The 11,241-nt window shown below is 40.1% G+C and overlaps 1 pseudogene; it reads left to right on the top strand.

Annotated features, from left to right (window-relative positions):
• Nucleotides 1–2,557: 2,557 nt before the first annotated feature.
• On the top strand, nt 2,558–3,198 carry LOC110296536 (tropomyosin-like; annotated as a pseudogene).
• Nucleotides 3,199–11,241: the final 8,043 nt, after the last annotated feature.

Raw genomic sequence — 11,241 nt, 5'->3', positions numbered from 1 at the left:
TCTACTTTTTTTTTTTCAGCACCCTTACCTTCCAAGCCCCTGAAGAAGAGCATGAAGCCCTGAGCACTGAAGCTCTGGAAGCCCAAAGCTCCAAATTCCTTTCATAATACTTTCCAGAACCAACATGGCCATGGTCATCACACCCATGTTCCTGGTACCAATTTCTGTCCTGGTTTGCTTTTCTGTTGCTGGGATAAACACCATAACCAAAAGCAACTTGGGGTAGAGAAGGCTTATATGTTAGAGTACCATCAAGGGAAGCCATGTCAGGAGAGGGAAATAGAAACCACAGATGAATACTGTTTACTGGCTTGCTCCCCACCACACCACACCCATCCCACCCCACCCCACCCCACCCCACACCTGCTTGCACAGCTTGGTATCTTATATAATCCAAGACCATCTTGCGCAGGGGTGGCACCACCATCCACATAAACTGTGATCAAGAAAATGACTTGTAGACACATCTACAAGACAATCTGATGGAGGCAATTCCTTGATCAATGTCACTAGGGAAGTATGCCTTAGAGGCATGTCAAGCTATCAACCAATATTAGCCACCCATCATTGCTACTCAACAAAGCTAGTCACTGCATTGCCCATAAAATATTCCTGACATCATTCTCTCCCATCTGTGCTCACTGGCACGTTTTTTTTTTTCCTTAACTAGGTATAACAAGCTATATTTTCTCCTTATACTAAACTCATATCCTTATTCCAAGACCTAATTTAAGCCCTGCCTTCCTCACAAAGGGACTGACTATATAAGAACATCCTTAGTGGCCATACCAAAGCAGGGTACAGGTAATAGAAGCTAAACTGAAAGTTTGACAGGCCATGAGGAACGTGTATCCTTCTTTTACTTTGAGACAACCAGACAAAACAACCAAGAACTTCCACCCTAGGTTCCCTTTTTAATTAGCGAGGGGAGATCAGAAGCAGTGCAAAGGAAAGGGAACAAAGCACAGCCTAGCACTTTTACAAGTGTGAATGAATGCCCTGTGGAGGTTTTTTAATTGCATGAGGACAGTAAGAAAATGTCTCTACAAATTGTGGCTTCTCCTGGAAAAAGTGTTAATGTTATGTAAATTAAAATTAGAAAGTCTCTTTAACTGAAATCTGCAACACTAAGCACTGTGTGTAACTGCCCTGAGGGTGGGGCCTTCAGCCTGCCTATAGCCAGAGCTCTCTCTGGCTGAGCCCTTCTACAGAACACTCTCATGATCATAATATGAAATTTCCTCCACAGGTCTGTATGTTTAATGTTTGCCCCTATACAGGGACACTAATTGGTGAAGTTCTAGAAACAAGCAAGTGGGCTCCAGGGAGCCCATCCTTGGGGCCGTATCTAGCCCTGACTCCTTCCTGTATTCCCAGCTATGCTTCCTATCAGCCCTGATGTGGGCTGCTCTACTGTGCTTATCCCAGCAGAACGCACTGAAACTTTTGAGGAAAGCCCAAATAAACCTCTCTTCCTTTAAATTGTCCTCCTAGTTATTTTGAACAGAGCTTTGTGAAAGTATCAAGTACAATTAAGCAAGGATTGCTACTTGGCTTCAAGAAACATTGTTTCTGGCTGGAAAACAGGTCAAAGGCAGATGGTAAGTAATTTGTAGGAGGTAGTCTAACCCCACTCAGATCTTAAAGTTTATCCTCAATACCCAAAACCCATTCCTGCTCTACCTTATCTCCACTCTCACTTATGATGCTACCATCTTTAGAATTACCACAACAGTCTGGTAACTGCTTCTACTCTTGCAAGCTATTAATCCTTTAGACCAGTTTGTTAAAACAAAATGTGTGTGTGTGTGTGTGTGTGTGTGTGTGTGTGTGTGTGCTCTAATGCACACAAATACATGCAAACACAGCATTTACCTCAAAAGGGATAAGAAATAGTCTATTCTGGAGCCACATGTGAGTGACCATTTGAGTTATCTGTAATTCCATGCCCCAGTGTGGTAACAGTTTGATAAAACTTTATAGTAACAGAACAAAGAAAGTGGTAAGTCAAAGCATTTTTCAAATTTATTGCTGTAAACACTGGATAGATGGCTAAAGCTCTGCAGTGGGTCTCAGATGCTGTCTGATGGCGTTCTTAGCCTTTCAATTGGTTGAAGCAGTGGCCTGTTAATGTAAAGCTTTTACCTGTTAGCCACAGAGTGTCAGGTGAGACACAGAGACTTGGGCAAGGAGTGGCCATAAAGAAGCCGGAGTGGGGTGGGGAGCACAAGATAAATTATAACTAGATCCTGAACCTGCAACATTCCAATCTCTCCATACTCACTGAAGTTCTTAGCACTCAATCAGCCTTGCAGAAGATTCCATAGAACGTGGGTTCTTTCCAGGAAAGGGTTCTTTCATTCACAGTTTCCATCCTTACTCCAGAGGGGAAAAACCCGAACAGTTCTATGTCTGTAACTATATTGAATTCTCAGAAAAAGAAAATCTTACAAAGATAAATGCCTGGTTCAGATATGTTCACTAGGGAAGTATGTCTGGCCTTTAAAAACAAAATAATGGGCGGTAAAGACCATCCAGGTTCTGCAGCAGCAGGTTGATGATGCGGAGGAGAGCGACAAGAGCCTCCAGTGGGAAGTAGAGAGAGAAAGGGAGGCCGGGAGCAGGCTGAAGCTGAGGTGGCCTCCTTGAACCGCAGAATCCAGCTGGCTGAAGAGGAGCTGGACCGTGCCGAGGAGCGACTTGCCACTGCTTTGCAGAAGCTAGAGGAAGGGAAAAGGCTGCTGATGAGAGCGAGAGAGGTTCGAAGGTGATTGAAATCAGGCTCTACAGGATGAAGAAAAGATGGAACTCAAGAAAATCCAGCTAAAGGAAGCAAAGCACATTGCAGAAGAGGCAGATAGGAAGTATGAAGAGGTGGCTCATAAGTTGGTGATTATTGAAGGAGACTTGGAACGCATGAGAGATAGATGAGCAGATCAGACTGATGGACCAGAACCTGAAGTGTCTAAGTGTTGCTAAAGAAAAGTACTCTCAAAAAAGAAGTATGAAGAAGAAATAAAGATTCTTACTGATAAACTTAATAAGGCAGAGACCCATGCTGAGTTTGTTGAAAGATCAGTAGCCAAACTGGAGAAGACCATTGATGACTCAGAAGATAAGCTGAAGTGCACCAAAGAAGAGCATCTCTGTATACAAAGGATGCTGGACCAGACACTGCTGGATCTGAACCCTATATAGACCTCCCCCTTCCCTGCCCTGAGGCCACTCCCTCCCTTGGACCTTGACTCGCCCTGAGGCCAGTCTCCCTGGAGCTGACCTTGAAACTAAGGGCTGATCTTTTTAACTGAAGGCTGTTTTCCCTCCTGCCACCCCCTCTACCCTTCTTGACTTTTTCCACAAAACTGTGTCAAACTCTTCCCAGAGTTCCAGCTGGAGGGGTTGAACACCTTTGGGAACACTATTTAAGGGAATGTGAGCACAACACAGTGTCTTCAATGAAGTTGTGATACGCACATTGTGATTACTTCCTGTCTTAGTACTCATTTTTAACATTCCAAGCACTTCTGCAACTTGGAGCAGCACATTTTAGCCTAATGGATACTGTCTCGCCATGGAGGAGAAACATGGAATGGGCCTGACTTCTGAGAGCCAGCAGAGTCCAGGCAGGCTCCACTGTGGGAGACCTCAGTGGTCTGCACCAAGTCTTATCCAAACAACAGGGGGATTTTAGGAAGTTAGCCAAAACCAAAAACTGTTCCAGGCTGTGAAGGTTTTCAGCTTTGGTGTCTTTGAACAACTTTACACTTATTTTTATTTTTTACTTTCTCCATCAGATGTGACCAAATAAGACCCCACCTTCCAGGGCCTCAACGCCTGTTAGGCAATCTTGCTACCATTCAGCCCCAACCCTGAGCTCAAACTTGTCATAGTTCTACTCCTATCCCAACTGCTCAGAAATGGATCATGCGGCCCCTTAGTGTTGTGGTGACCTCTTAGTGTTCATGTGCCCCCAAGGGAGACAGAGAAGGAAAATGATGTTTCCCACTGATTTAGTCACATGAAAGTCATCTCAACGCCCTTTCCTGAAGCTGCAGTCTCTAAAGTGCCATTTCATTGTGCTTTGTATCAGTTAGTGCTGGAGAAATCTTGAACAGCTTATGAAAAAAAAATTTTAAAAAAAGAACTTTTAAAATTTTATATTATTTTGAAATTTTGTTGGGGGGGGTGTTGGTTGGGTTACCTTGGCCAACCCATTGCCTGGAAGAATTCTTAGCAGCCTGTGGGTTAGTGGTGTGCTGATCTTTTAGTGTCCCCACCCAATTGCCCTGTTCAGGTGGTTGCAGATTCCTGGCTTGCTTGTACTCTCCTCTGACCTGAGAAAGAGGACCCTGTAGTGCAACTGTTTTGATACTGAATATTGACAAGTGACATTTTGAAATAAAGAACCAGTCCCTCCAAAAGAAAACAAAAAGCAAAAAACAAAACACATCAACAACAACAACAACAACAACAAAAATGTGAATTCTATACAACTTCTTCCACAAACTAGAAAAAGAGAAAATATTTCTAAGTTTATCTTATGAAGTCAATATTTTACCTAAAACAGAGCTGCAGGCATAAAAAGAACAAGCCTTCATTGCTTATGAACACTTATGCAAGTTTTTCAAAAGCACATAGCAAACCTAAGCCAGCATTACAGAAAAAGATGGTACATACAATTAGGTGAGATTACACAAAGATCTAAGGTGGGAGGAGGAGAGCAACTACTGGAAATCAGTGGTTTCCAGTGTATGAAATAGCAGGAGCTAGACTGATGATCTTGAAACTATTAAAAAAATAAAATAAAGGGGCTGTAGAAAGGTCTCAGAAGTTAAGAGCCCTGGTTGCTCTTCAACAGGACACAGGTTCAATTCCCAGCACCCACGGCAGCTCATGATTGGATTACCTCCAGTTCCAGGGGATATAGCATCCTCATGCAGACTTACACACAGATAAAGCAGCAATGTATATGAAATAAAAGTAAATAATATTAGAAACATAAAGTAAAATATTTGAAAACACATGATGAAGGGCTACTGGGAGATGAGACTATATGTGTTCCTAGTAGGTCTTGAACTTGAATTTTTGTGGGATTGCTGAGGGAGGAGGGAGCTGTTACTTCTCCCATATTAATAGATTAGACTGGTCTCCATCTGCACATAGAAGCTAAGACTGTTCCACAGCCCTCTGTACACAGGTCCTGCCAGGAGAGAGCTGGTCTCCCAGGAGTGCTGACACAGGCTTACAGGCCCACAGGAGGGACAAGCTCCAGCTAACCAACTAATAGCAGACCAACTAACACCAGAGATAACCAGATGTTAAAAGGTAAGCATAAGAACATTACCAGCAGAAATCAAGGCTACTTGGCATCATCAGTACCCACTTCTCCCACCACAGAAAGTCCTGTATAGCCCAACACATTGGAAAAGCAAGATTTGGATTTAAAATGAGATCTGATGATGATAATAGAGGACATTAAGGAGGACATAAATAACTCCCTTAAAGAACTACAGTAGAACACAGGTAAACAGAAGCCCTGAAAGAGGAAACAGAAAAATCCCATAAAGAATTACAGGAAAACACAAACAGGTGAAGAAATTGAACAAAACCATCCAGGATATAAAAATGAAAGAAGAAACAATAGAGAAATCACAAAGGGAGAGAATTCTAGAGATAGAAAACCTAGGAAACAGATCTGGAGTCATAGATGCAAGCATCACCAAGAGAATACAAGAGATAGAAGAGAGAATCTCAGAGGCAGAAGATATCATAGAAAACATTGACACAACAGTCAAAGGAAATGTAAAATGCAAAAAACTTCTAACCCAAAACATCCAGGAAATCCAGGACACAATGAGAAGACCAAACCTGAGGATAATAGGTATAAAAGAAAGCAAAGATTCCCAACTTAAAGGGCCAGCAAATATCTTCAACAAAGTTATAGAATAAAACTTCCCTAACCTAAAGAAAAAGATGCCCATGAATATACCAGAACCCTACAGAATTTCAAATAGATTGGACCAGAAAAGAAATTCCTCCTGTCACATAATAATCAAAACATCAAATGCACAAATACCAAAAGCAGTAAGAGAAAAAGATCAAGTAACATACAAGGACAGACTTATCAGAATAATACCAGACTTCTTGCCAGAGACTATAAAAGCAAGAAGATCCTGGGCAGATGTCATACAGACCCTAAAAGAACACAAATGCCAGCCCAGGCTACTATACCCAGCAAAACTCTCAATTATCATAGATGGAGAAACCAAGATATTCCATGACAAATTTACACAATATCTTTCCACAAATCCAGCCCTTCAAAGGATAATAAAGGGAAAACTCCAACACAAGGAGGGAAACTACACCCTAGAAAAAGCAAGAAAATAATCTTCTTTTAACAAGCCAAAAAAAGGACAGCCACATAAACACAATTCCACCTCTAACAACAAAAATAACAGGAAGCAATAGTCACTTTTCCTTAATACCTCTTAATATCAATGGACTCAATTCCCAATAAAAAGACATAGACTAACAGACTGGATACATAAACAGGACCCAACATTTTTGCTGCATACAGGAAACCCAACTCAGTGACAAAGACAGACACTACCTCAGAGTAAAAGGTTGGAAAACAATTTTCCAAGCAAATAGTCCCAAGAAACAAGCAGGATTCACCATTCTAATATGCAGTAAAATAGATGTTCGACATAAAGTTATCAAAAAAGATAAGGAAGGACACTTAATACTCATCAAAGGAAAAATTTACCAAGATGAACTCTCAATTCTGAACATCTATGATCCTAATGCAAGGGCAACTGCATTCATAAAAGAAACTTTACTAAAGATCAAAGCACACATTGCACCTCACACAATAATATTGGGAGACTTCAACACCCCACTCTCATCAATGGACAGATCATGGAAACAGAAACTAAATAGAGACACAGTGAAACTAACAGAAGTTATGAACTATGACTTAATAGATATCGATAGAACATTTTATCCTAAAACAAAAGAATATACCTTCTTCCCAGAACCTCATGGTACTTTCTCCAAAATTGACCATATAATCGGTCACAAAACAGGCCTCAACAGATAAAAGAAGACTAAAATAATCCCATGCATCCTATGAGAGCACCACAGATTAAGGCTGCTCTTAAATAACAACAAAAGCAATAGAAGGTCCACATACACATGGAAGCTGAACAACACTCTACTCAACGATCAACTAGGAAAAAAAAAAAAAAAACGATCAACTAGGCTTCATCCTAGGGATGCATGGATGGTTCAATATATGGAAATCCATCAATCCACTATATAAGCAAACTCAAAGGAAAAAAACCATAAGATCATCTCATTAGATTCATTTGACAAAATCCAACACCCTTTCATGATAAAAGTCTTGTAAAGATCAGGAATTCAAGGGCCATACCTAAACATAGTAAAAGCAATATACAGCAAACCAGTAGCCAACTTCAAACTAAAAGGAGAGAAGCTTGAAGCAATACCAGTAAAATTAGGGATTAGACAAGGCTGCCCACTCTCTCACTTCCTGTTCAATATAGTACTTGAAGTCCTAGCCAGAGCAATTAGACCACAGAAGGAGGTCAAAGAGATACAAATTGAAAAGGAAGAAGTCAAAATATCATTATTTGCAGATGATATGATAGTATACTTAAGTGACCCCAAAAATTCCACCAGAGAACTCCTAAACCTGATAAACAACTTCAGCAAAGTGACTAGATATAAAATTAACTCAAACAAATCAGTGGCCTTCCTCTACTGAAAGGATAAACAGGTTGAGAAATAAATTAGGGAAACAACACCCTTCACAATAGTCATGAGTAATATAAAATACCTTGGTGTGACACAATGGAATACTACTCAGCTATTAAAAACAATGAATTTATGAAATTCTTAGGCAAATGGATGGAACTAGAGAATATCATCCTGAGTGAGGTAACCCAATCACAAAAGAACACACATGGTATACACTCACTGATAAGTGGATATTAGGCCAGAAGTTTAGAATACCCAAGATACAATTCACAGACCAAATGAAGCTCAAGAAGCAGAAAGACCAAAGTATGGATACTTCAGTCCTTCATATAAGGGGGAACAAATTACCCATGTGAGGAAATATAGAGACAAAGATTGGAGCAGAGACTGAAGGAAAGACCATCCAGAGAGTGCACCACTTGGTGATCCATCCCATATACAGTTACCAAACCCAGACACTATTGTGGATGCAACGAGTGCTTGCTGACAGGAGCCTGATATAGCTGTTTCCTGAGAGGTTGTGCCAGTGCCTGACAAATACAGAGGTGAATGCTCTCAGCCAACCATTGGACTGAGCACAGGGCTCAATAGATGGAGGATCTAGAGAAAGAACTGAAGGAGCTGAAGGAGTTCGCATCCCCATAGAAGGAAGAACAATATAAACCAACCAGTAGCACCCGCCCCCCCCCCCAGCTCCCAGGGACTAAACCACCAACCAAAGAGTACACATGGTGGGACCCATGGCTCCAGCTGCATATGTAGCAGAGGATGGCCTTGCCAGACATCAATGAGAGGAGAGACCCTTGGTCCTGTGAAGGCTCAATGCCCCAGTGTAGGGAAATGCCAGGACAGGGAAGGAGGGTGAGTAGATTGGTGAGGAGGTACGGGATAGGGGGTTTTCAGAGGGCAAATGAGGAAAGGGATAACATTTGAAATGTAAATAAAGAAAATATCTAATAAAAAATAGATACACTAGGAAATGGACTTCCTTGCTGAGGCACTACATTTACCTCAGGCTTCAGTATAGAAGAGTATCTATGGGAGTAGCCATTCTCAATTCTGTCTGAACAGCCTGAGATTGGTTTACATAGTTGTTCAATGTGGACTATCCTGTTAGTGGCCTACATCCAGAAGTCTTAGATGACTTGCAAGACTGCTGGATGTAGGATGCTCTACAGTCACTTCTCTGTGATGGAGTAAGGGACTTGCTCAGAAGGGGAGTAAGGGATTTGCTTGGTAAGTGGTAAGGTGGGTGAAGCTTCTTAGTGGCTAGAACACGCTTATTTGACTATATGTCTTTTTAAAATTGTTGCTACCTTTTAGGTTCATTTTTAAAATTCATAGCATCCCAGAGAATGCAGTATATTCTCTGGGATAGGAACAAAAAGCAGATGATTGTTTCTTTAGACTCATGAATATATAAGAGTCACATCCTCTAGCAGGGCTGCCTTATCTGTCAATAAGGAATAGTACAATTGTTTTAAATCATCCAAATATAAGATCATATTTTAAAAGGAAAGAAATATTTTTAAGTTTTGATAAGCACTAGTTGAGACATTTTATACAAATGTTTACAAAGAAAATAGAAACATCATCAAGAGCAATGTGTGGGCACAGTCTAAATAATTTTTAATGTCTGACATATATGTCATGACAGGAAATGAGTGTTCTGACGTCAGTTTGGGGCACAAACATTTACAACTGAAACAAACATTTTCTTTGAAAACCACTCTAGATCTTAAACTGAAGCAAAGGTTAAGCTTACATGGCTTTCTTCTTCCCTGCCTGTAGAGAACACAGATGTTGAGAAGAATAGAACACCATGCCAAACACCACTGAGGTAACCTTTGCTTCTCAGGCTGTTCAGACAGAATTGAGAATGGCTACTCCCATAGATACTCTTCTATACAGAAGCCTAAGGTAAATGTAGTGCCTCAGCAATGTTGGTGCATCTATTTAATCCATATATATATGGTTATCTCCAAAACAATAAAGACCAAAGACTTGAAGAAATCAGACTTCAATAAGAAAAAAAAGCCTTGAATGGAAAAAGTCCAAAAATAATAAATATTAGAACAAATTTACCTAAGTACAATAAAATCAAGACCAGTGATGTGAATATATTTTGTCTGTTTTAGAAAGAAGTTGATGGAAATCAAACTCTAGAATGTCTTTGGTGCTGTTTTATCATGATTGGAACATCACATATTTTAATTAAAAGTTGATTCCTTTGGGAAAAAAATCTTTGAGAAACAGTGTATATGCTAAAGTCTTAAAGCCTTATTCATATGGTTTCAGATTTCCCACGAAACTGACCTTTTAAAGGTCTTTAAGAGCTTACTTCTGAGATCCGTAAATGATGTGCATGGTGAATATCCACAAGAATTTGGGAAAGTTAGTGAAGTACATGGTTTTAAGCTATATATTTATGTGAAGCCAAATTTCTTCACTGAAGCAAAATACTATATTAGAATGAATTCAATGCAGAAGAAGATAGGAGGATCCAGCTGTGTTTTATTAAGCATCACATTGAAGGCATTTACAAAAACAAAACAAAACAAAACAAAAAAACAAATATCAAACAAACAAACAAACAAAAACCCTGTAAAACAGTACTGTTCTTATTACTATGTGGTGTGGAGTTCTTTTATTCAAAAAAAAACAACAAACCAACAAACCAACAAACCGAAAGCCTAGGTCAACATGCATTTTCAAGTCTGGTAATTAGTTCAGCATGTGCAAATCTCTTCATTAAATCCCTAGTGCCAAACAACAACATCTTTTCATTGTTTTTGTTTGTTTGTTTATTTTTTCGAGACAGGGTTTCTCTGTTTAGCCCTGGCTGTCCTGGAACTCACTGTGTAGACCAGGCTGGCCTCGAACTCAGAAATCTGCCTGCCTCTGCCTTGAGAGTGCTGGGATTAAAGGCGTGCGCCACCACGCCCGGCTTCATTGTTATTTTTAAGTGAAATAAGAATTGTTTTTAAAATTTCTGTTGTAATTTATTATATGATAAATATTGATAGCAGTGAGTTGCATATGCAACATCTTTGGTAGCCTCCAATGTCTAAGAGGGCAAAGGGTTCCCAAGGGCCTCCGTAGTTGTTTGCTTTACTCTGCTTCTCTCCTAAAATGCTGTAAACAAAACACACTCCTTATGGCTTACAGCTGACATTCTGTAATTCCCATCAAATGGTTCTTATCAGCATCATGTTCAAATAAGTAATGCCAAGGACAAGCCAGCTATCTTGTGCTCTTGCAAATTTTTACAGGAATTTGTCAACATAGGAAAAAATGAATGCCAAACTTTACACCAAAATTATTGCCAAAGAACACCACTAATGGGGGAATTATGATTGTGCTTAAGGAAGAACTGCCTGCGAATAAGCTCCTTTGTAGGAGCTCCACAGTTAGAAAGAATTTTCTTTGCAAATATCTGTATTCTGAAAATCACTAAAATCT

The sequence above is a fragment of the Mus caroli genome, unplaced genomic scaffold, assembly GCF_978045245.1.
Source record: "Mus caroli unplaced genomic scaffold, Mus_caroli_1 scaffold_7, whole genome shotgun sequence".
Lineage (NCBI taxonomy): Eukaryota > Metazoa > Chordata > Mammalia > Rodentia > Muridae > Mus > Mus caroli.
The sequence above is the reverse complement of the archived record's forward strand: the minus strand, read 5'-3'. Positions and strand labels throughout refer to the sequence as shown.